Source organism: Alexandromys fortis, unplaced genomic scaffold (genome assembly GCF_014885135.2).
Source record: "Alexandromys fortis isolate MF-2015 unplaced genomic scaffold, M_Fortis_MF-2015_v1.1 scaffold_56, whole genome shotgun sequence".
In the NCBI taxonomy this organism is placed as follows: domain Eukaryota; kingdom Metazoa; phylum Chordata; class Mammalia; order Rodentia; family Cricetidae; genus Alexandromys; species Alexandromys fortis.
Genome location: NW_026067935.1, coordinates 3543649 through 3571112, shown reverse-complemented (window position 1 = coordinate 3571112; position 27464 = coordinate 3543649). Strand labels below are relative to the sequence as shown.

The window sequence follows — 27464 nt, the reverse complement described above, 5'->3', positions numbered from 1 at the left end:
CATAAACACAGATAATTACCATATGATGGTCTAGTGTTAATTATCAACTCATCTAGAGTCACTTGGGAAGAGTCTCCAGGAGGGACTGTCTAGATCAGTTTGTCTTGTGGGCATGTCTATGGAGGAATGCCTTGACTGTTAATTGTGTACAAGATACAGCCCATTGTGGCTACCATTCCCTAGGCAAGGTATCCTGGGCTGTATGAGTGTGGAAACCAAGCTGAGCACAAGCAGGTGAGCCTGCATGCATGCATAAATTTCTCTCTGCTCTTGACTGTGGGTGTGATGTCCCGTGGCTTCAGTTCATGCCTCGATTTCCTACATGATGGACTGTAACCTGAAACTTTGAGCTAAAACAGACAATGCTATCACATCGTCCCTGCCTAGTTTTACTGTCAGCTCTGCTTTGTTGATAGGAATTGAGCCGTGACCAGTTAGTAGGCTTTGTGCTTCGACATATGGTCCAGTTGGTCCCCCGTCTGGTAACTCGAACCCAACAGCTCACTGTCCTCCCAGCATCCTATATCTTTCTGTATGGGATTGGAAGCATATGGTGGCAGAAGGTTCTTTTCTCTTTACAAGTCCTTGCTCTCTATCCCACAGTGAACAGAACGGGTGTCACCCTTCTCTGTCTGTGCACTGAGTCTCATAGGTAGGATCCTTGGATCCCATAGCAAGGACAGGGTCGGCTCACCATTGCATTAGTGAATAGGTGAGTGTACATTGTAGTAAAGAGAAATAGTGGGAATCTGCCATCTGCTACATTCTGTTATGTTTTTATGAGCCCACGGGAATTAATTGCATAATTACTTCCCAAGTTCTAAAGAATGTAGGGGGCTGAGATAAGGTGAGGATCTGTCTTGGTTTTGGTCACCATTTAACTCAGCCTCCTGGGGGCTTTGCCTCCTGGGACCATCTGGCTGAAGATGGCTCTGCCACCCTGTAGAGAAAAAGTTTGCTTTTCAAGTTGTCACATCTGCTAAGAAGCAGGTGTGGGGGGGGCATAACTTACTGAGCATCTGACTGCCAGGCACCCCTGCCTGGGGCTCTTGTCTGTTTGTATTTGAAGATTCACAGAGCACCCCGGCTTTCACTGGGCTATGGGCTTCTTATCCCACCTCAAACCCACGATGAGGCTGCAGGGTCTGGGGTTCCACCATATTTACAAAGGAATTCGAGCAAGCCAGATCTGTCTGCAGCTAGGGAATTGCAATGTCACTTTCATGGGAGGGACTTTGTAGCTAGGTCTTTCTCTATTGCCACCTCCTCCCTGAGTCCCAGCGCTAAGCTGGAGGCAGAGGTTGGAAGAGACTCCCCCCTCCCTGTTTCAGTACCACAGGACACCTCGTTTGTGTCTTTCTCGACCACACAGCCAGCCGAACAGCACCCAGCACTTCATTGTATTTTCAATAAAGTGGAGACTGTCCTTCTCCCTCCGTCCGGCTCCCCCGCATTGAGCTCGCTTAATTCTGAGAACTCAAGATGAGTCTTGTTCCAGAAGAAAAATATCTTGCAGACTGTCGAGGACACGTTCCCGTCTCACACTGTCGTTTTTCCTGCTCCTGTTGCTTTTTTTCCCTCTCTTTTTCAATAATGTTTCTATTTATTCTTCGAAAATTTCATACAATATTTATTCTCATTCCCCAGCTCCTCCCTGTCCCTCCCTACCCCTGAGTCACCCAAATTCATGTTCTTTCTCACTCTTAAAGAAAAATAGAAAGAAAGAAGAAAAAAGAGTCCATTTTGTGTTAGCCAACTACTCATGGCCAAGGGTCGTACACATGGCGTGTGGTTGATATCTCCAGCATCGCTTCTTTGGAGAAAACTGATTTTCCCTGTCCCAGTGGGCATCAGTTGCTAAATGAGTCCCAGTTAGGGATGGGACTTTGTATCTGGTCTGGTTTGATCCTGTGCAGATCTTGCATATGCGGCCACAGTCTCTGTGAATTCATATGTGCATCAGGTTGCCACATCTGCTGAGAAACAGACATCTGCCGTGTCTGGAAGATACAGTTTCCTTAAGTCATCCATCACCTCTGGCTCTTCCGTTCTCTCCTCTGCTGCCTAGATTCCTAAGGCTTGAAGGGAGACCCTCTACCTTTCTTTGCCCCCACACCCCCAGACTCCTTGCCCTTGTAACAAATGGCATTATAAACAAGTAACCTGGTGCCACATCCCGCCTCTCATGCCCTGTATGTGGACACACTGTGTGAGGTATGCCCTGAAGGGCGGGCGGTAGGTGCTGAGAGTCAGTCACATTCACAGGGGACAGCAGCTATGGGGAATCAAGCCAGGAAGGCTGTGTTTTTTTAAAACAGCCCCATGACTGCCAAGGATGGGGCTTCGTTTTAGCTGAGCTGGTAAGAATAGTACTAATGCTGACACAGCAGTCTCTGTGGGATGGTGGCCTGGGCTGTGGACACTTTTCTTACTACTGGAGTTTTAGGGTACAAACCTTGGCCCCAGTCTTCCTAACCTGTTAAGTTCAACCACCCATCCTCAATATGCTGATTCAAAAGAAAATCATATTGACAAGTCGAGAAAGGGGATTTATTGATTCACTGTGGCCACACTGAGAAGAACATAGAATGGCTAGCGCCCCCCCCATACACAAGCCTGCCTTTGGGGTTCTGACCTGAGGCTTAGGTTAAAATGGAAGGTTAGAGGCATGTGGTACTCTACAGACTGGGTCACAGTATGGGTGGGGTCTGGGTTGCTCATCACTGAACCGGCATTGTGTTGGCTCCAGTCCATCCAGCAAGCTGTCAGAACTGTGAAATCTCTACACAGGAGGGAATCGCCTCCTGTGGGGTAAGCAGGACTTTGGTCTCTGCCCTCCCCCAGCGTGTGATTCCTGGGGTCACTCTTACCCCTTTGTGGCACCCAGGGAGGCGAACACAATCATGTCTCTTTAAACCATTGGTTCTAAACCTTCCTAATGTTGCAATCCTTCAATACAGTTCCTCATATTGTGGTGACCCCACCACCATAAAATTATTTTCATTGCTACTTCTTAACTATAATTTTGCTACTGTTATGAATCGTAATGTAAATATTTTTTTGGAGAGAGAAGTTTTTCAATGGGGTTGTGCCCCACAGGTTGAGAACCAATGCTTTAGACATGGGCTCTTGTCAGGATAGTTGCTGCCTAAACCCGGCTTTAGCATAAGGACCAACTGCTGTCTGCTGAAGCCCTAAACCACCATGCAAACTGAAGCAAGGCTGGAGCAGCGCAAACTGTCTGACTTCTTGCTACAAACCCTCTCCGCAGAGCCAGGGCTCAGAGATGTGGACACGCATGGTGGCTTATCCCCAGCTCTCTTTGCTCTCAGGCCTCCTCTGGATTCCCTCTGCCCTGGTTTCCATGGGAACTTTCTGGGACTGTTTTCCTGGTCACAGCTTTCTGCCTTAGGCCTGGCTGAGCCTCATCAATGGAAGAAGTAGCTTGGCCCTTGAGTGACAAGATGACAAGTCTCCTGCAGACACAGAGAGAGGCTTTGATAGCCCAGGGATTTGCAGAATGATTCTGCCATCTTCTCTAAGCAAACTAACAGATCTTCTAGAAGATTTCTGTACAGCTGAACTTAGACATAAACTCCTATTAGCCTAGTTGAGTTCTTTCTGTTTAACACACACACACACACACAGATACACACGACTTTTTTTAGTTCTTTGATCTCAGCAAACTTTGCAGGGCGGTTGGGCAAAAAGTAAGCAGTTGGGAAGCCTGCAGATTAACCCTCCAAGATCCAGTGACCCCGGAGCCCCTGGCATTTGTGTGAGGTTAAAAGCCCTTAGAAAAGCAGCTGGGAGGCCACAGGATTAACTTTATTGGTTTGTGAAAATACCAGTTCTCAGGGAAGTAGTTGACAGTTGTGCTTTCCTGGCCTGGGACCCCTAGAAGAGCGGTGTGTGTCGGCTCCCTTTCTTCTAGTGTTTAGGACCAGGAGATGGTGTGAATTATCTCCGCTGCAGATGGATGGCCCAGCCACTGAAGATGGTATGCAAAGGTCTAGAAACCAGGACCAGGGACTCTGGAGGCTTCCTGCTGTTTCTATAATGGGAGGCTTTGCCATCCCCCACAGAGAAGGCATGTGGAGGCCATTAATCTAGCCCCAATATGTCTGGGCAGTTTAGCATTAAGAGAGAAAAAAAAATCTCCCTGCAACACAAAAAGCCAAATATTTAGTCAAGAGCATCCTCGTGTTAGAGGTTTGACTTGTCAGATGGGATGGGAACTTGTGATGTACAGCCTGGCAGATGTTTGTGATAGCTCGTCTCTGGGCCCTGTGTCCAGGTCTATGTGCATTCTCCTTCCTGACCTGGAACTGCCAGGTCATTGAAGGGCTCCCCACATCTCCCAGGCTCCTCTCTGCTGAACCTGTTGGACACTAAGGCCATCTCATGAAGTGAAAGTTGTGAGCCTGCCACCCAGGCTGTGTCTCCTGCCTGGAAAAGGAAACCTTTTATGCTCTCTCTCCTGTCCTAAGGAAGGCAGGTGCCCGCCTCGTCAGTAAACCCTCGGGTGTCTGAAAAACGCACCAGAGGGTCTCTGAGCATGGAGACTTTAAAGATAGTGTCTCATAGGTGGGTGTGAACAAGTTCATTACACAGATGCTTTCCTGACCACTCAGTGTGACCAGAAACCTCTCTATATGTTCTCCATGTGTTCGTGTGTGTGTGTGTGTGTGTGATGCCCACAGAGGCCAAGAGACATCAGATACCCTGGAATGTTACAAATGGTTGTGAGCTGCCACGTGGATGCTGGAAGCTTAAGCCTGGGTCCTCTGCAAAAGCAGCCAGTAATCTTAAAGGCTGAGCCATTTCTCCAGTTTCCTATCTCCCTGTCACCATGGGAAAAACTAACTCTTCCTCCATACCACAGCCAATCCTGCTTCAAATGTGTGTGTGTGTGTGTGTGTGTATGGATTCTGGGAACCAAACAAATCAAACTCAAGGTTTCAGACTTCAGAGTCTAACCCTTGACTGCCTGAGTGGTCCCCCAACCCTAGCATGCCTTCTCAGTAGGATGACTTCACTTGTTAAAGATGTCCCCTAAGACAGTGAAGAATTTCTTCTGCTTCTTGGGAGACTGAGCAAGGTGATTTCCTGGCAGGTGGACCTGCTCCCTCCACTGTCCTTTTCCTGCCTTCAGGAAAACAACTGCCTCACCCAGGCAGAGGACTGTTTCCATTTACATGAAAAGTCACCTCTGCTTTCTGGCCTGTTTCAAAGTTGTCAACAGCTCCTCCTTGCACATGTGTCCCCCCCCCCACTCCCCACTGTTCTTCTCTGTCTCCCTCTCAGAAGTGATAGACCCTGCAATTCTCACATGTCAAAGTTCTAAACCCAAGTCCTGCAGCACTCCCTCGGGCTCTCTTGAAGGATGCAGAGGAGAACATTGTACCAGCTGAGGTCCTTTCACTTTGCCCTGTGCCCCTGTTTCAGGGATGCGCCCCATGCTGTGTGCCGATGCTGGTCCCTGAGGACACCCCTCCTTCCTTGGGGTGTTCTGGAGCTCTGGGTCGGCCTCATTTTCTCCAGAAGGGGGATCGGATTTTCCCAGCAGTCTCTGAGATTATCTTTATTCTTCAAGGAGCTACAGGACCGGAGCTCTCTGTGAGCCCTGCCAAGTGCTCTGGGATCTTGGAAATCTGCCCAGGGGCTCAGTGGAGGCCTGCACGCCTCCAGACAGCACACACTTATGAAAGAAAATGTGTGTCGGCTCCCAGGGCTAGCAAACACACAGTGGGCACCTGGTGTCATGTCTTGGAAAGTTGAGCATAAATGGTTTTTGCTCACTGTGTGTTCGTAGGCTGAGTTATGGTGTGTAAGAGTGCAGGCTTCATACACAGGCTTGTGGGTGTGTAGTTTATGCATGCTTGCAGTTGCATGTATGTGCTTATGTATGCGAGTGTTGTATGTATGCATTGTCAGATTCCTATGTATGCATGTGAAGGTGTCTATGTATGTGTGAGTTGTGTGTGTATATATGATTGTTGTGTATATGTGCTTCCATGCGTGCACTTGATTGTAAAACCGTATAGGCAAGCAAAGGGAGGAGACAAAGAAATTTTTACTAGTTTTCTTTTTTTATAAAATTGATTATTGTATGTATATGTAACTGAGGGTATGCCCACGCACCATATGTGTATACCTGAGTTTTTGTCCATGTACCTTGTGTGCCTGGTACCCAAGGAGGCCAGAGGGGCGGGGGCATCATTGGATCCTCTGGAACAACAAGGGTCATAGGTGGCAGTGAATCACCAAATCCGTGCAGGGAATCAAACCCAGGTCCTTGGAATGAGCTGCAGTGCTCTTAACCACTGAGCCATCATCTCTCCAACCCCTTTCTCTGTTTTTCAGAACCGCTGCTCCTATGCCTTACTGCAACAAAATTTGAATAAATTTAAAATTTCATGACTAACTTCACAATCAGCTCAGCAGCCCTGGAGTAGCCACGTTCTGAGAAGCCCATAGTCAACCCAGCAATTCTCCTGGGACCACACCTGCCCTGTGTTCCCATGATTGAAGGCAAAGGACGTGTGCCTGGACAGGGCCTCGGGCCATGTGCCATCATTGCTTTCTCAGAGTCCCAGCCTAGCAGGTGTTGGCTTCTCTGGGAATCTCCCTAGAGTGCCTTCTCCCTTTTACCTGTGCCATCTGCAGCGGAGGTTCTTTAAAACATACCTTACTTCTAATTCCAACAAGAAAATCTTTTCTTTTTCCTTCTCCCGGAGTGTACGGGTGGTGACGCATGTGTGCAAGTGTATTTGCCCACAGACTATATGTAGATCTCGTCTCTCCTTAATTTTTGAGACGGGTCTGATGGTGATAGCCATTTCCTCTCAGTGCTGTGCTGTATTATAGCAGTGTGTGCACCTGTGAGGCTCTTTGTCCACCTTTAAGATACATGTAAGGAAGATGGGTGTGGTGGTGGCGGTGGCGTATGCCTTTAATCCCAGCACTGGGAAGGCAAAGAGAGGCAGGCGGATCTCTGTGAGTTCAAGACCATCCTTGTCTACAAAGAGAGTTCCAGGACAGCCAGAAGTGTACTACAAAGAAACCCTATCTCAAAACAATTGAAAAGAAAAGGAAGAAAAAATACATGTAATAAGCTAAATTCAGGTCCTTAGGATTAGCACAGCAAGCTAATTGCCTGCTGAGCCATCTATCATCCAGATCCTGCAAAAAGGTTTTGAAACACACACACACATGCACACACACACACACACACAAACTTATTTTTTGAGAATTTCGTACAATGCATTTTTTATCATGTTAACCAACTCCTCCCATGTCCACCTCCCTCTTAACTTCATGGCATCACCATGTCTTCTCTTCCCCCTCCTCTCTTGAAACTGTTTTCTTTAAGGGTGTAGCTCCAGGCTGGTCGACCATGCTTTAGTGGAGGACCCAGGAGCATTTGTGCATCACAAAATGGAGTCGTTGGGTTACCTAGAAAAGTTCTCAGCATCCCTACTTTCTATTTATTTGTGCTATTTTGCTTAGAAGTCAGTTCTCTCCTGCTACCATGTGGGTTCCAGGGACTGAACTCAGAGCATGATTTATCAGCAAGTGCCTTTATCTACTGAGCCATTTTGCCAGCCTAAGCTCTTGCCTTTAGTTCTAAGTAGTTGGGGATGTCCAAGTCCCTCATACTCCTGTAAATTGGGTCATTTAAATGTATGATGGATTACAAAAGTTAGAGGGTCACATGATTTTCAACAACAATGTGGGCTTGCACTTGACACCTGAAATCCTCCCCCTTGTGAGGCCCCCACCCTGCCCTTGGTGAAGTGATCAGGGTTTAGGTGATGGCACTTGACAATCATGCCATTAGTGTGGAGATGATTTATGACTTTTAAGGTAATATCTGAATTTGCAATTTTACATCGAAATTTTGCTATGCTTGTGTTAGCCACTAAAACATGCTCAATCTTTATGATTTATTCAGAAATTTTGCTTTGCTTGTGCTGTCCACCAAAATATGCTCAATCTTTGTGATTTATTCTCCTCTGTTCAGAATATGTTTATAAATGTGAATTTGGATTATGTGATCATTGTTTTTATTGTCAACTTGGCACAGTCTGGGGAAGAAAGTCTTTATGAGAGATTGTCTAGATGAGGTTGACTTGTGTGTACATCTTTGGAGGATTGTCCTAATTACCTTAATTGATGTAGGAAGACCGAGACCACTATGGGCAGCGCCATTCCCTAGGCAAGGGGTCCTGAACTGTATATGAGTAGACAAAGCCATCTAGGCATTAGCAAGCATCCATTAATGCATTGCTCCCCACTCTTGATGATGGATGTCATATGATCAGCTGCTTCAGGTTCCTGCCACCTTTGGCTTCTCCCAAATGATGGACCCTGACCTGGAATTGTGGAGTAAACAAGTCCTTTGTACCTTAAATCATTTCTGTCTAGGTGTTCTATCACAGTGATAGGAAAGGAAACTGAGCAAGTGAATGAATGCTGCCCTTTCAAATGTTTTGGATGTTGACGTTTGTGTTTTGGAAAGAAAAACCTTTCAAGAAAAATTGTGCAGGGGGCTAGAGAAATGGGTCAGTTGGTAAAGTGTTTGCTTGTATAAGCATCAAGATCTGAATTCAGGTCTCCAGTACTCACCCCAAAAGACAGGAAGGACAGTGTGGGATGTAATCCCAGAGCTCTGGAGGAGAGACAACAGATCCTTAGGACTCACTGGGCAGCCAGCTTAGCCAATCAGTGAGTTCCAGGTCAGTGAAAGACCCTGCTTCAAAACAGTAAGGGGGAGCAATGGAGAAAGACACCTGACTCCACACACACACACACACACACACACACACACACACACGCGCGCGCGCGCAAATGCACATGCACACATGCACAACCAGGTGCACTCACATGAGCATACACATAAATATACAGAGAAATAGACTGTCCATCCCAAACATATTCTAAACTCCCATCATTCTATTGAACGGGGCCATGAAATCTCCATAGCAACTGTTTTGAAATGGCCTCTCACTGGCCTGGGACTTACTGAGAAAGCTGTCGTCAGGTAGCCAGCCCCATTCATCCTCCTGTTTCTATCTCCCGAAGGCTGGGATTACAACTGTGAACCAATACACCAGTTTTTACAAATTTAACTTTTTGACAAACGTGGGCTTTGGGAGTCAGACTCAGGTCCTCATGCTTACAAAGGAAGCACTACCAACTGAGCCATCTTTCCCGGCTTCTCATCTGGCTCCCCAAAGATTTCCTAACTAGACAAGGAAAGATGCCAGGGCAGATGCCAGGAGAGATACATTCCAAGCGCCGGCCCTGCCCCGCCCCCTTTGCATTCTTCCCGTCACTCTAGAACCTGTCCTCTGCAGAATTATTTTATTTGAGACAGGGAGCATAGATCGTCTCTGAGATCTAATCCATAATTATACACAATGTTACCCAACTCATTAAATTAGTCCAGTGTGGGGAAACACGGAAGCTTGCCTCTGTAGTATTGGGGTTTAACTGTTCAGAGCAATTTTCCATTATAATTTTGTGTTCTAAATAAATCGAACCAGCGTCACTCCTGACACGCTTGTCTAACGTCGTACAATAAGTGTTTAAGTGGCTTTGGTGAAATGACTAATCATACCCCTGTACAGGATAAAATAGAATTGTTTTTGAGTTTGCCCATTAGATGGGAGGAGGCTAAGTTTACAGAAGGAGATGCATGCCCTTAATAGTGAATTTAAATAGGTACACATGCAAACCGATGCTTACTCATTTACAGACATGGTCATTAGGGAGCTTTGTGCGGGATGTTTTCTATGCACCGGCTCTTGCTCAATGGGAGGGGCCCGATGCTGACATCCCAGGTCCGTTTCCTAAACCAGCGTCTCTAGTTGAGTAATTACACAAGGCAGACAACCCAGCCGGGACTCTATATTTAAACCCAAGTCACTGTTTCCAAGCAGACCATTCTTTCAGAGAGGTTAATAAGTCAACCCTATTATTTGGCCCTACAAGTTAAATGTCAAATATGTGTGCTTCCCCCCCTTCTTTCTCAGATACATAGCCATTTACCCAAACGGTCTTTTGCTATTGTTTTCTATGCTCGGGGATGAAACAAGCCAACTGAGATTAAAAAACCATCTTGGCCAGCCATCTGTTTGACCCTATGCTGCCGTGGTGGTGTTTCCGTTCCCGCACAGCAGGGCACACATGGGGAAGTGCCAATCATTAGGCCAAAGGCCCAAGGACCTGGCTTTGTTGTGAAATACTGTAAGATACAGAGCCACATCTGTCCCTACAGGAAGCGGGAGCCAGGGCTGACTTCGAGGCTTGGGTCAAGGGAATTCTCAAGAGTGTGTGCTCACCTCTCCTCGCTGCTGTCCCCCCTTGCTTTTGCGGTTGGTTTTGCACGGAGAGATTCTATTCCAACTCCACTCTGGCCTCTTTCCAGGTTGGCATGACAAACTTCAGACTTAAAGCCGGGGAAATCAGAAACCACCCAAGCTTGAAGAGAAAGGGATTTAAAGGGAGAGAAACGCAAGTAGAGATGGAGAGATGCTCTCCCTCTTGCTCTCCCTCCCCCGCCCTTAGCATGTCCTTTCATTCCTATAGCCCTTTCTGCAACATGTTGTCACAGATTACAGCATCTGGCTAACTCAACAGAAGACGGGATCGGTAGGAAGTGGATACTATGTTGAACTTTGACCCCTTCATCGGACCTTATGTTGTTCAGAGACTAATTTGGGACTAGCTAGGCTGAGCTGTTTAGGCACAACTAAACCACAAGGAAGCTTCCGGAGAGAGCATGGATATTATGGGAGTGGGGGAGGATTAGCTTTTGATTGCATTCCTTTCTTCTCCTGCCCCTTAGTGGGGGAGAGGAGCAAAGAAACCTAGGAATTGTGTCCCAGGGTTTATGGCACCCATATTAGCCTCCAAATTGATGGTGTCCCACTCCAAAGTAGAAACAAAGATGGGGGTGAGGCCTGGAAAGGACAGCGACCCCCTCCAATCCCACAGGTTCCTTTGTTCCCTACAGCCTTTTGCAATTAGGTCTCCTTGCTGTTTCTTGTCTTCCAAGAGTTCAGGAGCCCCTTCTCCTGTTTCAAACACTCTGTCAGCCTCTTTATTCTTGTGCTTGGGTAACGACCCATCTGCTTAATTCCTTCCTTCTGTAGCTCTGTGGAGCATGCACTAAAATAAAGGTGGACTTTGGGGTTTTTTGCTTTTTCGTTGTTGTTGCTTTCAATCTGGGGTCACAAGAGCTACTTTGACGCTGCATCTTGCTCAGGATAGTGAAACCAAGGTGCTAGCAGATGTGTGATATTCCTCAAACACAAACCTGGCACGAAGCCCCTGAAACCTCAGCTACACCCTCCTGCTCTCCCCACATCTCTCTGCATCTGGTTTTTCTGCCTTCGGGATTTTATCAGCCATCTGGAGGCATTCTCAGGCTGTTGTGAACGGATCCTTAAAGGACCAGATATAAGGTCTCTGAAATCAGGAGACCAATACGAGGCATTAATAGGGAGGAAGATGGGGCATCTTTGAGATAACTCTCGCTCTTAGGTAGAGAGGGCTCCTGGATAGCCTGCAGGTGGATTCTATCAGGAAAAAGCCATTGCCACAGCTTCAGGACCCCAAGAAAAAGCAACCCCTCCATATGCCTGCAGCTCAGTGTTTGCTTCCCATGAGTTAGTGATGGAGGTGGGTTTTGTAGCTTATCTGTTGTTTTCATTGGTTAACTAATAAGGAAAACTGCTTGGCCTGATAGGACAGAAAATTAGGTAGGCGGAGTAGACAAAACAGAATCCTGGGAGAAAGAAGCCGAGTCAGGCAGTCACCATGATTCTCCCACCCTACACAGCCACAGGTTAAGATCTTCCCTGGTAAGCCACTTCGTGGGCTACACAGATTACTAGAAATGGTTTAGATCAATATGTAAGAGCGAGCCAATAAGAGGCTGGAACTAATGGGCCAGGCAGTGTTTAAAAAAATACAGTTTCCATGTAATTATTTCGGGGCATAAGCTAGCCATGCGGGAGCCGGGGTGGCCAAAACACAGCCCACCACTCCTCCTTCTACAAGTTAGACCCTGGGTTCCTACCCAAATCCACCCCAAACACACAATAAATTAGGAACAGCCTTCATATAGGTAGAAAACTCTAATTTGCTGACATTGAAACCTAGGCTGATAATTTGTTGGGAGGTGTTTTCTGGTCCATCATTAGCAAATGTGATCATGGGGATCCTTCATATGAACCTTTGGAAGGAATAGGACTGTCTGCTGTTGAAGAAATGACCTTGCCTGCCAGCTTGTCTGTCTCCTCCCTGGCACTCTTACCTTTCCCGTACTGTTCTAGGAGACCTCAGAAGCATCACAATTTGAGCAATTCCAGGTGTCTTATTTTAATAAATTCATCATTGAAGAATCAAAATGACTAAGTGGCTTAGACCGCTCTGAAATAATAGTTTTCAACTGTGTCTTCTTGTGCTCCATGGGCAAAGGCTTGTAAAACAAACCTAAGGATCTGAGTTCTGATCCCTAGACCCCACCTTAAGGCAGATGCAGCAGCGTGTGTGGTAAGAACCCAGCATGCTTGCTGAGAGTGACAGGGAGGGAGACATAGGAGAACCTGGCTTCTGCAGTGGCCGGCCAGAGATCTTTTCTTAGTCAAGGTTGAAAACACAGACTGATACCTTCAGTTGTCCTCTGACTGGGCATGCCTATGTTTGCATGTGTGCTTGCACACACATAGTTTTTTAAATGTATTTTCTCACCTGAGTCATTCTTTATTTTAAAAAAGTCATGAGTAATAACCTCTAAAGAAAACTTTCAAATGCTCAAAATGATTTGGTGTTTGCCTGACCCAGTTCTTGAGGGGGTAGGGGATAAACTCACAGTCAACTTCTCAGATAAAGGAGGAAGCAACATGCCTATTTTGTCCAGCTTGTATACAAACACTGCAGCTCAACATGTTACAGAATTAGTCTTCCAGATACCTGTAAGCCACCCCCTTCGTGCCTGTCAATCAAAATTGCAACTACTACACATATATCAGAATAGCTAAAATCAGGAATGATAACGCCACAAAATGCTAGCAAGGGCTAGCTGGTTCGTTGCTGGTGGGAATGCAAAATTCGGGGACCTCTTTGGAAAAATTTGTCTCTTTCCTCAGAGCTGAACACAGAGGTGCCGTGATGGGCACCAGTTGCATGCCTGGATGTTCATGCACATCGTTTGAAAACACAAAAACATGCAAATATTCCTGGCAGCTTTATTCATAATTACAAAGCTGTGAAGGAAGCCAGCCCATCTGTCCTTCAGCAGGTGTATGGGTGAGCACATCCTGGTGCATTCGCGATGGACTAGTACTCGGCTGTAACAAAGCCGAGTTATCACGTTACACATGAACACAGGGTAGCGTTCTAAATGCATATCGCTGAGGGGGAGAGCCAGCCTGAAAAGGCTGCCCAGTGATTGGATGATTTTATTTCTTTGGCATTCTAGAAAGGCAGAAGTACTGCAGGAGTAAAAATGGCCAATGGTTTCTGGGGGTCTGGGCTGCTGTCTTCATCAAGTAGATGAAGCACTGGGGTGCTCTGAGGGAGGGGAACAGTTCTGTGTGATGCAGTGGAGATGGACACCTAGCTCCACACATCTGGAAAAACCTGTAGACTGTATGGCACAGCGTGGGCCTTGATGTAAAATATGGGCATTCATTGGTGACATATCAGGGTGGGTTTATCAATGGCACCTTACAGAGTTCAATAATATAAGAGGGTAATAGTTGGGGAAGAGTGTGTGTGTGTGTAAGTAGCCATATTTAAGTTCTTTGTACTTCCCTGTTACGCGAAACCACAAGAGTTTGTTAAGGGTCTCAAGAATTTATTTAGGTATAAGATATGGACAAACACGGATACAGAACACTGATTCAGCTGCCTCTGTCCAGTCGTTCTTCCCAGAGCTGAAGAGCACCAACTTCAAGCTGTCTCTCCACCCAAGAGAGCACGAGAGCAAGAGAGAGTGTAACCCTCTCCCTCAGCTTTTAAGCTGTGATGTAGACAGACAAGACCATGCCCTAAGACTTGCTGCCCCAAAAGCCATTGGCTAAATGGATCAAAATCCCACCATACTTCCCACTTAATTTTCCTATAGCAGTAAAAGTATTCTAAAACATTTAGTACAAGGACTAGAGATATGGCTGAACAGTTAAGAGCACTGGCTGCTCTTCCAGAAGACCTGGGTTCAATTCCCAACACCCACATGGCAGCTCACAACTGCTATAACTCCAGTTTCAGGGGACGTGCCACCTTCTTCTGGCCTCCCTAGGAACCTGCACACACATGTGCATACACTTACTCAGACATGAACACCTACACATAAATAAGAACAAAATCTTTTTTAAAGTAAGTGTATTCAATTTTTAAATCATCATTTATTTATTTGTATATTTATGTGTGTGCGTACATGCCACAATGTGCATGTGTATGTCAGAGAAAAACTTTGTGGATTCAGTTCTCTTCTTCCATCATGTGGGTCCCAGGGATCGAACTCAGGTCATCAAGCTTGGCAGCAGGCCCCATTACCACTCTTACCATCTCGCTGGCCCAGATGTATTCATTTTTAACAAGGTCTTGTCAGCCCCATCCTCTCCATCACCACCACATGGTTTAACCTTAACTTGCCTCAGAACCATTGACAGTTCGTCCTATTTCAAATGTGTCGTGTTTTGTGGCAACTGCTCTGGTGGGATAGAAGCCTCAGACGTGAAGTCTTGAGTACTGCTGTGTCTTGTGTGCCTAGAACAGAGCTCAGAAAACAGTAGGTACTCAGCAAGGGCTGGAGAATAGGTGTGGAGAGGGTCCAGGACATGAGTGGTCTTACCTTCCTGCTCCACCTCCCTGAGCCATAGGCCAGGCCAGCATGAACTGAGTTATCTGATAGATGCAGGCAACTGCACTCAGACCCCCACACACTCCTTTCTTATTTTTTTTCTGCAGATAATGTTCTCTCTCTCTCTCTCTCTCTCTCTCTCTCTCTCTCTCTCTCTCTCTCTCTCTCTCTCCTTTCTTTTTTCCTCCTCCTGCAGCGAAGATGAAATCCATCTCAGGTCTTAGGATTTATGAACTGTTGCCTGAGTCTTTTTGCATGATGTCAGGGGAGGAGGTGAGGCGGGGCTGTGCTTAGAAGTGCCTGTACAAAGGGCTTTGGGTAATTCCCTGATTCTGTAAAGATGTTGGGGTAGCTTAAATGATTAGCCTGAGGTCCTTAAGGATGACTTAACTCAAAGCACTTAAGGTTCTTCCCCGTCTTTGAGGGCCCCTCCTGGGCCGCCAGGATTTTCACATCTGGAAGGTGAATTGAAAAGGCGTTTTGGAGTCCTTCCACCTTCCTGCTTCTTTTCGGAGCCCTGCTTGAGTGTGTCTGTGTCCAGGGGCCCCTGCTTCAAAGCCCTGGAGGTCAGCATCCTCCCATCAGCATGTGGTCTCGTTCAGGGAAGAATGCCAGACACATTCAGGCTTTTTACCTCTGCAGGCAAAGGGGGATCATGTTTCACAGGATAGGCCTTTCAAGTTCTGGAGGGAAAGCTTGTAGACCCAGGGGGGCGGAGGCTGGCCTCTCTCCTGGCCTAATCATTACCTTTGCTGCCGGTGAGCCCGGAGGGGGTCCTGAGGCCATTTCTCTGTGAAGGGGTCAGGACTCAGAGCAGGCTGCTGCCCTGCAAGGCTACTGTCTGTAGCTGCTACTCTCTGCTGAGTTACCCAGAGGATAGGAGCATGGAGACCACACAGGCCTGCATCTCAGGGTGGTCCCAAGCACAGGGTCTACGGCATCCTCCCACAAAGATGACTTCCCTGGATAGCATGGAGGACAAACTTAGGCCCCTGCTGCCCTCAGGGTTCTCTGCCACTGTTTGGTCCCAGCATCTAGCACTTCTGGTGAGAGTCCTGGCATGAAGTTCTCTATGCTTCCCACAAGGTAGCCCTACTGAGTGCAGACCTTCAACCAATGCAGGAGACGAACCATCTTGCTTGAGGCTTGGAATTTTGGTTGCCTTGGCAAGTGGAGACCAGGAAGGTGAGGGTATGCGGCTTTCACATCCACTCTGTCTCAAAGCTTCACTTCATTTCCCTAGATCCAGAAGGTGTTTTGTCTATCCCTCCTCACAAGCCTACCCGAGGCTCTTCATTCCAAACTGTTTTATTCCATAAAAATCAAAGCTGATTCGATTTGGCTGTGAGATGCCAGAGGTATTTTGTGTGCACTCTAGAGAGCTGTTACAAATTGTTCTAGTTGCTCTTTCTAGTGCTTTGATAAAAAAAAAAAAAAAAAAAAAAAAAAAAAAAACAATGCCCTAACCAAAAGCAACTTACAAGAAGAAAGGCTTTATTTCAGTTTACAAGTTAGAGGCCATCACTGAAGGAAGTCAGGGCAGGGACTTAGCAGCAACCATGCAGGGTGCTGCTTGTTGGCTCTCTCACCGCCTCGTGCTTATATAACCTTCTTATAGAGCCAGGGCTCTCTGCCTAGGGAATGGTACCTACAGTGGCCTAGACCCTCCTACCTCCAAAGACATGTCCCCAGGTGAGTCTGTTCTGAACAATCTTCTGATGGAAGCTTTGCCTCTCAGGTGACTCTCGGTTAGGTCAGGTTAACAATTACAGCTATCCAGGCCCCAAAGTCAATCCAGAAACGTAATAAACTCATTTGGAGGAAGAGCACAGACCTGGTGTAGTAGAGGCCTCAACAGGCAGTCTGTGTGCATATGGTAGCCCGGGCTCAGCAAAGATGGTGGGCTGGTGACAGCGCTGGGGGCCATTGTTACTCCTTATTCCTGTGTTGTTTGGGATGCATCCTCCATGTGTCTCCATGGAAAGGCCAGGCCACCAGATCACTTTGTTCCCTGTTCTGATTATTAGGCACTGCTCGGGGGGTGGGAGGGGGGAGGACATGTTTGGAACAGGAAAGGGAGGTATCAAAGAACGACCATTGACCTTACTGACCACATAGGCCCAGGTGCATTGCTTAACTCTAAAATACTTGAAAAACATTTTAGTTCAGTATGCAGTTTTTATGTATGTTAGTCAAATTCCATTGCTGTGACAAAATGCCCGAGACAATCAACTTAAAAAGTGGTCTCTTTTGGTTGGCTTTATTATTTGTTTTGTTTTTGTGGTGAGGAGAGGATGAAGCATGAGGTGGGATGCGACAGAGCACAGACTCTTTCCTGTTGGCGCCACAGAAGCAGAGAGAGAAGGAATGACCAAGGACGAGATACTGCCTCCAGCTATACATCCCTAGTGACTCGTTCCCTGCACCCAGATCTCACTGCCTGCTCTATGCCACCTCCTGAGAGTGACACCAGATTACAAATCCCTCAGTGGATTAGTCACATGATAAAGAGCCATTGTGACCCATCCTCCAGCTCCAAAGCCTTTCATCTCTGAGCTCGCAGGAGATGTTGCAAAGTCAGGCTGTATCATGGGGAATGCAAAGCCTTGTTGGAAGTGACCAGTGTATATAACAGACACAAACGGGAGTAGGTTATACACCTTTTAGGACGGGTCTTCCAATAGAGCCAGAGCAGGCTTCTCTTCTTAAGGCTCATTAGGATGCAGATGTGATGGCTGGAACTGAAGCAGCAGCCATGAGGTAGGAGGCAGAGATGGACAGATACATTAGAGGCCTCTCAAACCCTGGGATGGCCAAACAACCTTCAGGTAAACTCATTGCTTTGGACTTGAGATGAGTAAGAGATGAATCTCTGCCTGCTTCGCAAACTACTGACATTTTGAACTGTGTTGAAGTTTATAAATGATAATCTCTCTTGCTCGCAGCCAGCTCCACTCCTCGCCTGGCCACACTTTGATCTTCTTAGAAAGAGGGAAAGTAAGAAAAGATAGTCTGTGCTAAGTTCCTGGGCTTCGTTTTCTTTCGTTGTCCTTTTACTGACCACCGTGGAATGAAAGTATCACCAAGAAGTCATGTTGTGGTCTGTTCTGCCTGAGTCAGCTCTCAAAACTAGCTGAGATGGGCTAGAGGCAGGCGCTGAGGCTGAGCTGAGGTCCATCCCCCAGCTGTGGTGTCACTCAGCATCCTACAAAGGTTTGATCACCCATCATTTCCTCCGATTTTCCTGTGTTCGGTGCGGCAGGAAGAAGCCTTTGTGGATGGCTTCCCAGATAAACGCAGACTCTCTGCAGACCAGCTGGGTTTGATTTCTGTGGCTCTTTGATCCTTCCTTGCGTGGCCACCATAGAACTCTTGAGTCTGACACCGCAGCTCTCCTTCCCTGCCCCAGGTCCTCCTGTGGGGTGCGGAGAGGTTTTCTGTTAGGAGGAGAACATAAGTGGGTATTACTGCAAGAGCTGGGGGTGGGGTTGGCTGGGCCTCTGCACCTTTCACAGTGTTGGGTGAGCAGGGCCCAAGAGGTTCCCACCGAGTCCTAGCAAGCAGGGGCGGTGAAGAGCAGATGCCAGAAGGGACATGGGGGCATAGTGAAGAGCCGCTGACGGCTCAGTGGGGTAGAAGACTCACAGGAGGACTAGAGAAGCAGTCACCTTCCTGCTTAGATCAGAGAGCTGTTTGGACATACTGAGTGGCCTGTTCTGGTTTTCAGTAATAACAGTTTTGAGGATGGTCTGGGGCGCCCTGCAAGGGAGCAGTGGACTGAATGATAACTAGTGGACATCTGTGCCCTCAGCATTTTTACAGCACGGGTGTATGTTCGCTAAAAGCAAGATGTAGTTTACCAATTCATTCATATGCATGTATACGCGTAAATATATACACACACGTATATACGTATGTGGATCCATGAATGGAGCATTTTTACACTAAAATGTATTAGCTGAAAAAAACTACTTTAATGGTTCAGTTCTTTTTTTTTTTTTTTTTAATGGTTCAGTTCTTAAAAACCGACTGTCTCAAGTAAATATGCATTGGGATTGCTAGAATCAAAATTCATGATTTTGTTGGGGTAAAATTTATATATATAACTCTCCATATTAGTGAATGTCACTGGAGTTACATATATATGATCCTCAGAGTCAGGAACCATCATCTCTAATTCTAGAATTTTTTCTTGCATCGTCAAATAGCCCTGTATCCATTCTGCAGCAGTCACACTCATCCCCCTGCCTCATAACCCACTGTGTGCTGCCTGCTGCTGAAGATCTGCTCACCTGGGACTTTTCTGACCAATGGAGTCCAAACATAGTCCATAGAATAAAAGGCCTTTTGGTGTATATGGCTGTATATGGCAATCCATTCAGTTTAATATGTGGCATTTGTGACTTAATTCTCTCACTTGGCATAGTGGTGTTGATGTTCATTCCTGCCATGGTGTGTACCTGATACTCATTTGTTTTCATGACTGGGTACTATTCTACTATAAAGGCTGATCTAGTTTTCTGTCTGTTAATGTAATAAAATGCCTTGACAAAAGGCAACGTAGGGGAGAAAAGGGTTTATTTTCACTTAAAATTGCAGTTTATAGTCCATTATTATTGGCAAGGAGGGGACAGAGTCAAGGCAGGAACTTCAAACCTCACACCGATAGGGCAGAGAGAATTGGATGCATGGACGCTTGCTTGTGTTCCGCTCTATTTCCCCATTCTTGTACAGTCCAGGGCTTCCTGCCTAGGGAATGGTGCCGCCCACAGGTGACTGGGTCTTCCCCTGTCAGTTAACTTAGTTAAGGCAATCCCCACAGACATGTCTACTTAACTTAGTTAAGATTATCCGTGCAGACACGTCTATGGGCTGCTGCAATGTAGGCGGTCTTTTGATGAGATCCTCCTCCCAGATCATTCTACTCACCTTATTTTATTTATTAATTTACTAGTGGGTGAGCATTCAAGTCACTGTTTTACTTTGAAACCACATTAAATGCTGCCAGCAAGAATGTACACGCACAACCTTTGTTGTGAAATTAGTGTGTTTGTGTCTTTGGGGGTAGGATGGCTTTGTCTCATCAAAACAAACTGAGTTGCCCACAGACACAGGGCTCTCCTGGGCTCTAACTCCATGGTTTGTCCATGTGTCTTCTTCTGCTGGCACTGCACCCTCTCCGTGGTGACTCTCAAACCTAGATAGTGTGACTTGTACAAATTTGTTCTTTTCATTCAAACTCATTTTGGCTAGTTTAGAGTTCACACAATTCCCTGTGAGTTATAGAATCAGCTTATTGTTTCCTGCATAAAAGCCAGCAGGAACTCTGAGTGGGGTTCCCATCAATCCTGTCCATCAGTTTGCCATCCCAACAGTGTGTGTCTTCCAGTCCTTGGCCACGCCTTCCCAGTCACTTGAGAAACTTCCTCTGCATATATTATGACTTCCAGAGTCCATGTCTTAACCTCCTTTGTTAAGTTTTTTTCCTAAATATTTTATTCTCTTTGATGCTTTGCTAAGTAGAACTGGCTTCTTAATTTCATTTGAGGGTGTCCATTGCACATAAATTCAATTGATGTCTGTGTATTAATCCCACATCTTGCCATCTTGGTGATGTAATTAGTTGTAATCTTTACGGACTCATCTGGATTTTCCATATACTGATCATGTCATCTGAAACTGGAAATGTTCTTGCAACTTCCTTCCCATGCTCGGTGGTTTTAGTGCTCTTTCTTGTCTAAATGCCATGACGGATCCTGTGGTGCAGTCGGAGCAAAGCAGGGAGAGCAGATAGACTTCATGCGTGTTTGTGCAGGTGCACATATGTGTGAGCATGTGGCGGCCAGAGGACATGGGTCATCACTCAGAGACAGGTTCCCCTCATCAGGCCTCAGAGAGCCTCCTGTTGCCACCCCCCCTCCCCCAGTGCTGAGATTACGGGCTCACTCATGTCACCACACCTGATCATGTTTTTACACATAGGTTCTGAGATTCAAACTTGTTTCCTTGCATGTCACTTAGCTGCCTCCCGCCGGCTCAATCTTAGGATGAAACTCAACCTCCACTGTTACCGTTCATGTTAGCATCTGTGCTGGGTGCCTTCGCTTAGAGAAGCTGTGTTGCTGTCCAACCTGGGGTCCAGCCAGACACTGCAGCTAAGGTGGGGGTTCCAAGAGGTACACTTCGCTGTGGGGATGTTTGTTCGTTGCTTTATTCATCCATGCCTCTGTTTACCCGATAACTCATTGATTCATTCATTGCATTATTTCTTCACTAATTCACTCATTTCTTCATTTGCCGTATCATTCATTCAGTCCCTCAACCCACGCGTTTGTTCGCCCGCTCGCATCCATTCATTCTCTCACCCACATGCATTCATTCGCTTGCTCGTTCAAGCATTCATTCAGTGTTCATTTGCTCATTTGCTCACTATGTACATCCTCGTTCAGTTTCTCCAGTCAGCCCTTTATTTATCCACTTCCTTCTTCACTCTCCTTCCTGCTCACCTACTCACACATTCCCTCACTAGAGCATTCACTCACTCATTTGTTCACTTTAGCACTCACTTAATTCATTCATTCATTATCATCACTCATGCATCCATTCCATCAGGAAGCCCCTGAGAGGCCTCCTTTTTCACCTCACCTCGGTTCCTTTGTGTCCCTGACAAGGAGTTCCTCCTCCACAAATTGTCCCTGAAGATGAGGAGGATGGAACAGAGAGGGCAGGTGATGTGGGAGTGTCATATATCAATCTGTTGATTTCATTGGTTAAGTTATAATAAACCAACTGCTTGGCCTCAGCTTAGAACATAGATGGGAGGAGTAAACAATAGAATTCTGGGCGGAAGAGGAAGTGAGGTCAGACTCTGCTCTGCTTCCGGGGAGAGAGCCGACAGCTCGGGAGCAGAGACGCCATGCTCAGCTCTCCCAGGCAACTCCAACACAGGATGGACATAGGCTAGAATCTTCCCAGTAAGCGCACCTTGGGGTGCTTACACACATCATTAGAAATGGGCTAGTCCAGGTGCGAGAATTAGCCTGTAAGGGCTAGAGTTCATGGGCCAAGCAGTTCTTAAATGAATACAGTTTGTGTGTTGTTATTTCGGGCATGAGCTAGCCAAGCGGCCGGGGTGTTGGGGACGCAGCCCCGCCGTCGCTCATATTTCAACAGGCAGGCTGGCAACATTGGTTTCCTAATGGAAGACACGTCTGTGTGGAAGAAGTTTGTCTATGGCCATGGGTTTTTCTGGAGTAGGAGCCCTGTTTCTGGGACAAACCCACCATCGGTGACCCAGGCCACATGTCCAGAAGTGTGGATGAGCACAGGTGGTCAGGTCACATGACCATGGTGTCCTTGAAGCTTGGTGACCATCACCAAGGGGTCATACTCGCCCACTCCTGTCTATGCCACAATGAGGGGTCTTTAGGCAGATCAAGACTCTTCCACCACAGCGCTTCAGGCATCTGTGACCAGCCAGAGCTATGGGGTCTCATCCTCATCCATGGCTCTCCTGTATTATTCCTTACTGCGCAAAGATAATCTCTCCTGTGGCTCCATGCTGCCCCGCAGGGCCGAATGCCTGTTTGTGGGAGAGGTGGGAGAATTTCCCTCATCTCCCTTTTCAATTCATGTCTCCTCATCCTCAGGCTCTCTCCGAGTCACTGTAACTCTGGGTGCATGTTTCTCTCACACACACCTGGATCCACAATTTCAGCCGAAAATAGGCTCCGAGGAAAAGGTTTTCATACAAAGCCCTCCGCACTTTGAAATATGTCACCTGCAGGTTGGTTTGTTTCCGACTGCAGTTCATGTTATGTTGAATGCTCATTTGAACAAAATCCTTTCTGTAATGTAAACGGCACGAGAAACTGTCCCCAGCTGTTACACGAATGTGTCACATATCCATGGAGTATCTTTGGGACCAATGGTGCGGGAGAGGTGACCCAAAGTCACTGATTTTCAGGAGCCTGCTGGCTGGTGAGGATTGAAAAAACAGGCTGTCTACAAAGCTGCAGGTGCCATGCTGGGGAGGGGGGGAGGGAGTGTGCAATGATGGAAAATATCGCCGCTTTCCATGACAGCGTGATGGGACCTGCCTCTCTCAGAAACGGAACTTGGGGATCAGAGATGTGAGGGATGAGATGCAGGCCTGCCAGTCTATAGGAGGAGCAGGAAGTGTGAACCGGTCCCGAGACTGGAGTAGGCCTGCTATACAGAGAGAATGGTAAAACCTTATAACTGGAGGTTAAGAAGGCAGCGTGAGTAGGCAGAGGCATAAGTAAGCTAGATCCCCTGGTCCCCAAGGGCTGTCTTCTCTAAGGAACAGACTCTCTGATGCCCATCTGGACACTGGACACAGAGGGCAGTAAGCAGCCTCACCCACCAATTGTGTAAGCGCAGGTCATGTGTCCCTGTGATATGGTCCTAACTTTTTGTATTGCAGAGTGGCTACCTATGTCACAGGGATTTGGTCTGGTTTGGTTTTATGAGCCAGGGTCTTACTTGCAGCCCAGAGGGGTAGCTCCCTGCATATAGAGAACCCTGACTCCCCTCCCCTGGCCATCATCTCATCTCTATCTACTCCAGACATCAGGTCATAGCCGCTTTGTAATCCTGACTTGCTAAATCAAAAGGATAAATCCTACATTCACAGATACTGCCACCCCAGGGTGCCTCCCGCTTCCACTAGCCATTCTGTATATGGCTCTTTTTTCTTTCTTTCTTTTTTTCCTTTTTTTTTTTTTTATTTTGCTTTCAGTGTAACCTTCCTCTCCATAGACAAGGCCAGTCTGGTCCTGTTCCTTGCTTCCCTGCTTACAGGGGACCAGAGAGGAACGCACTGTCCCACAGCCTTCCCAGTTCTTCATCACAGCACGCGAGCATCTACTCCAGAATGCTGGTGGCTCTCTGGCTCTGACTGTGGAATTGTGGGTACTATGAAGAGAAAACGGGACCACTTATCCTAGGACTCCTTGCTTCTTACATAGCGTTCTCGTTTCTCTGTGCCCAGACCATGACTGAATTGGCCTTTGGAGCAGATTTCCTATGAACCAGGCCTTCTTGCTGAGCTTTTCTGTGCATGGTCTGGGTATGGCCTCTCCACACAGACAGCAGAGTGGGGGGTGGGGGTGGGGGAAGACCTGGAAGGAACAAATTTTCTTTGGTAGAGATGGGAAAACCATAAGAATTAAAACTAAACAAGTAACAGAAAAGGCGAACTGATAAATCTGTGAGGGAAAGAGTTGCCCCAGGGCATGAGCACTCAGAGAAAAAACGTGTTTTGCAGGCGTTGTTTTGAAAACAAAAATTTGATACAGAGTCACAGCTCCTTAACCCTTTAGTGACTATTTATCATGCTCAGAATGTGTGAAGCACCCAGGAGGGCCTGCTTCCTAATCATACACTGCCAACTGTACAGATGATGGCCTGACGCACGCTGTCACAGCCCTGTGAGCTCACATGCAATAGCCCTGTCCTGCGCAGCAAATGCTCTGTCACTGCAGGCCTCCCTCTGACCCTTATTATCTATCGTTCTGCTGTCTGTTCCAAGTTGATTCCCGACTCTAGGGAGAGGGTTGTGACACAGATGTCCCGTTTAGAGCCCGAGCACTCCACAGTCTCTTTCTTCCTGCATGTTGACCAGTTGTGTTGATTTGTATTTGCGTCTCTGTATTAATCACCGTGTGCTGGGGAGAAACACAGAACGGAACCATCTTCTCAAGCACGGGCTGAGGCAAGTGCTAGCTTCTTTGACATGGGTCTGGGGACTAAAAATCAGGTCCTCCTTCTTTCGAGGCACACGCTTTGCCAACTGATCCCTTTTTCCAGCCCCATCTATCCATTCTGCTCAGCGAGCTTTCACGAGAGCTCTTGTAGAGGACGGGCTCAGACACCTGGAACGTAGCACATCGGCACGACTCAAATACCCAAAGAACAGTGCATGGCTTTTTTTTTTCCTTGGGCCAGTATGTTCATGTTGCTCATCAAATCTGTGTGGCTTTGTCAGCAGCTTGATGGGTTCTAATTTAAGGACGGCAGCTAATGAGTCTTTATAGCAGGATAAAGCTAATTTGAAAGCATGCTAATGAGTGAAGTTTTCTATCAGAGAAGGCAAAATATTAATTTAGAACCCAAGAGGACTGGTGATGAAGGAGGTTTTAATTTTTTAATATGGTCTGTGTGGTTGCAGGTGGAATAGTAATCACATGGTGGGTATGAGTGTTATGCCTCGGTTTGGTTCCATGGGTACTTATGGAGGGGTCTAACCTGTGCTAACCTGGTATTCAACTCAGCACAAGTAGCCTGGTGGGTCTCACAGGCTTATAGAAGACCCTAACGTGAATTTGATGGCAATTTTATCGCATTTATTTACTTGGGGTTTTTTGAGACAGAATCTCGTATAGTCCAGGCTGACCTTAGACTTACCATATAGCAGAGGATGACCTGGATCTCTGATCCTCCTGCCTTTTCATGTGCTGAGATTCCAGGCCTGCACCGAGTTTATGTGATGCCGGGCATTGAACCCAGGGCCTTATGCATGATACATATGATGGTTGACATTGATTGTCAACCTTATAGAAACTTGAGTCACCTACAAGACAGACCTGTTCGCCTGTGTGTGAAGAGGTTCCTAGATTTGGTTAATTGAGTCAGGAGGACTCTCACCTTGAATGTGGGTGGCACCATCCCATGGGCTAGAGTCCTGGACTGGATAAAAAGGAGAAAGTGAGCTGAGCACCAGCATCCATCTCTGCTCCTGCCTGGGGATGCCACGTGACCCACTGCCTTGAGCTTCTGCTGCCATCCCTTCACTACCAGGGTGGACTGTCCTCAAATGATGAGCCAAAATAAGCCCTCCTTTTTTTTTAAATGTTTCTTTTGTCAGGCATTTTGTCATAGCAGTGAGAAGAGTAACTAACAGACTAGATGAGCCCACTGTTAACTGTTTCATCCATAGTATCTGATCGCAATTTTAAATTGATGCGTTATGCATGCACGCATGCGCGCGTGTGTCTACACACACACACATAAATACACACTCACACCTAGATGCATGTACTCAGGCACACATACCTACACAAATACAAGTGCACACACATATGTACATACATACATGTATACATACACACATATTTGCACAGTCCCACACATACACAGATTGAGGGGGGAAGGAGGACCACAGACCCACCACTCACGTATGCCAGCACACAGTCACAATGCATCCAGTGGGATTTGAGACCTGGTTTCTTCATTCTGCTTGGTTATAATGGATTTGAACTGAAGTAACCACGTGTACCTGTGTTCCCACCTGGGCCCCGCATTTCCTGTGTTTGCTCCCAAGTGATCAGAAATAATGACCATACCATAGGCAACCCCCAAATGGATCCTCTAACAGTTCGATCCATCAGTAAGTGGGAACCATGACAATGACTGGCGGTCTTGTGGCACCATCAGGAGCTCTCCTTTTGTATCAAAAAAATTGTTCAAGGTTGGAGACAATTCTCTCAGTGGTGATGCCCCCCAAGATCTTAGCTAATGCCAGCCCTGAATCTTAGGGACGTCTCTTTCCACCTTCTTTATCAGCCCTGCCAGAAGACACCAGTAGATTGTTGTCTTCATTGCATAGAGCCTTCAGAGGACTTCATGACCCCCATTGCTCAACCCCAGTTGATGGCTTCTAGACGATGCGTTGTGCAGGTACTGGGGGACCTATAGATGAGACTGTCTCTGTCTTACTGATGCTTACAGTGCAGGGGCAGATGAGGGAGGAGTAACCCATGCACGTTTAAGTTTTCATGCATGACTTTCATACTAATTGTTCCTGAGCAGCTCATCTCTCCTCTGTGGGCCTGAAATCCCTCAACTGCAGCCCAAGGGGCTGGCCAAGTGGGGACCATTGTCCCTCTATTTTACACCTGTACTATCAGGGAACAGAGGTGACTGATGTCGCCAAGATATTGGGACATTCTTCCAGAAGGGAATGGTCTTGAAAACCTCAGAGACTGCTGGGTGCCGATGCTGTGTAGTGGCCCTGAGTCCCAAGGACATCTGTCTGTGAATCTGTGTGGGGGCATCTGACAGACTGGGAGCCAGGGGACAACTGGAAGTTGCTGGAGTGGCCCTAGCCCTCTCCTAGCCCTCAGTGAGAACAGACCTTTGAAGAGCAGCCCAGCCTCACTGGTTAAAGAAAATCCATGGTGACTGGGGCGCTGCGCGGACAACATCTTGAACTGGTTTGGCAGGCAGCGCTCCGCAAAAGCGGAAACACATTTCTCTGCATTCCTCTTCCCTTTCATTCCCCCCCCCCTTTTTTAAAGCCCCATGCCTGTGAAGGAGGTGGAGGCCATCTGCTTCCAATCTCAAAACACTTAAGGCTCCACAGCAGACCCGGGGCCAAGGACGTTTGATGCACGGCCATCCCCAGGCCCCACACACTCTTGAAAGAATAAGGAGGCCCCCATTCCCCTCAGAGGGAAGAGAATCTCAGGTGTGCCATTTGAACGGCGGTAAATCATGTGTGTGGGATCCATTGCTGAGTGTGTGAGACTCGGGGACCTGAGGAAGGGACCAAGGGCATGCT

At 47.1% G+C, this 27464-nt stretch overlaps 1 protein-coding gene across 2 annotated transcripts in view; it reads left to right on the top strand.

The window, feature by feature from the left end:
- Tmem132c (transmembrane protein 132C) overlaps nucleotides 1-27464 on the top strand; it is a 301046-nt gene that overhangs the window by 47003 nt on the left and 226579 nt on the right. The window lies entirely within an intron of this gene.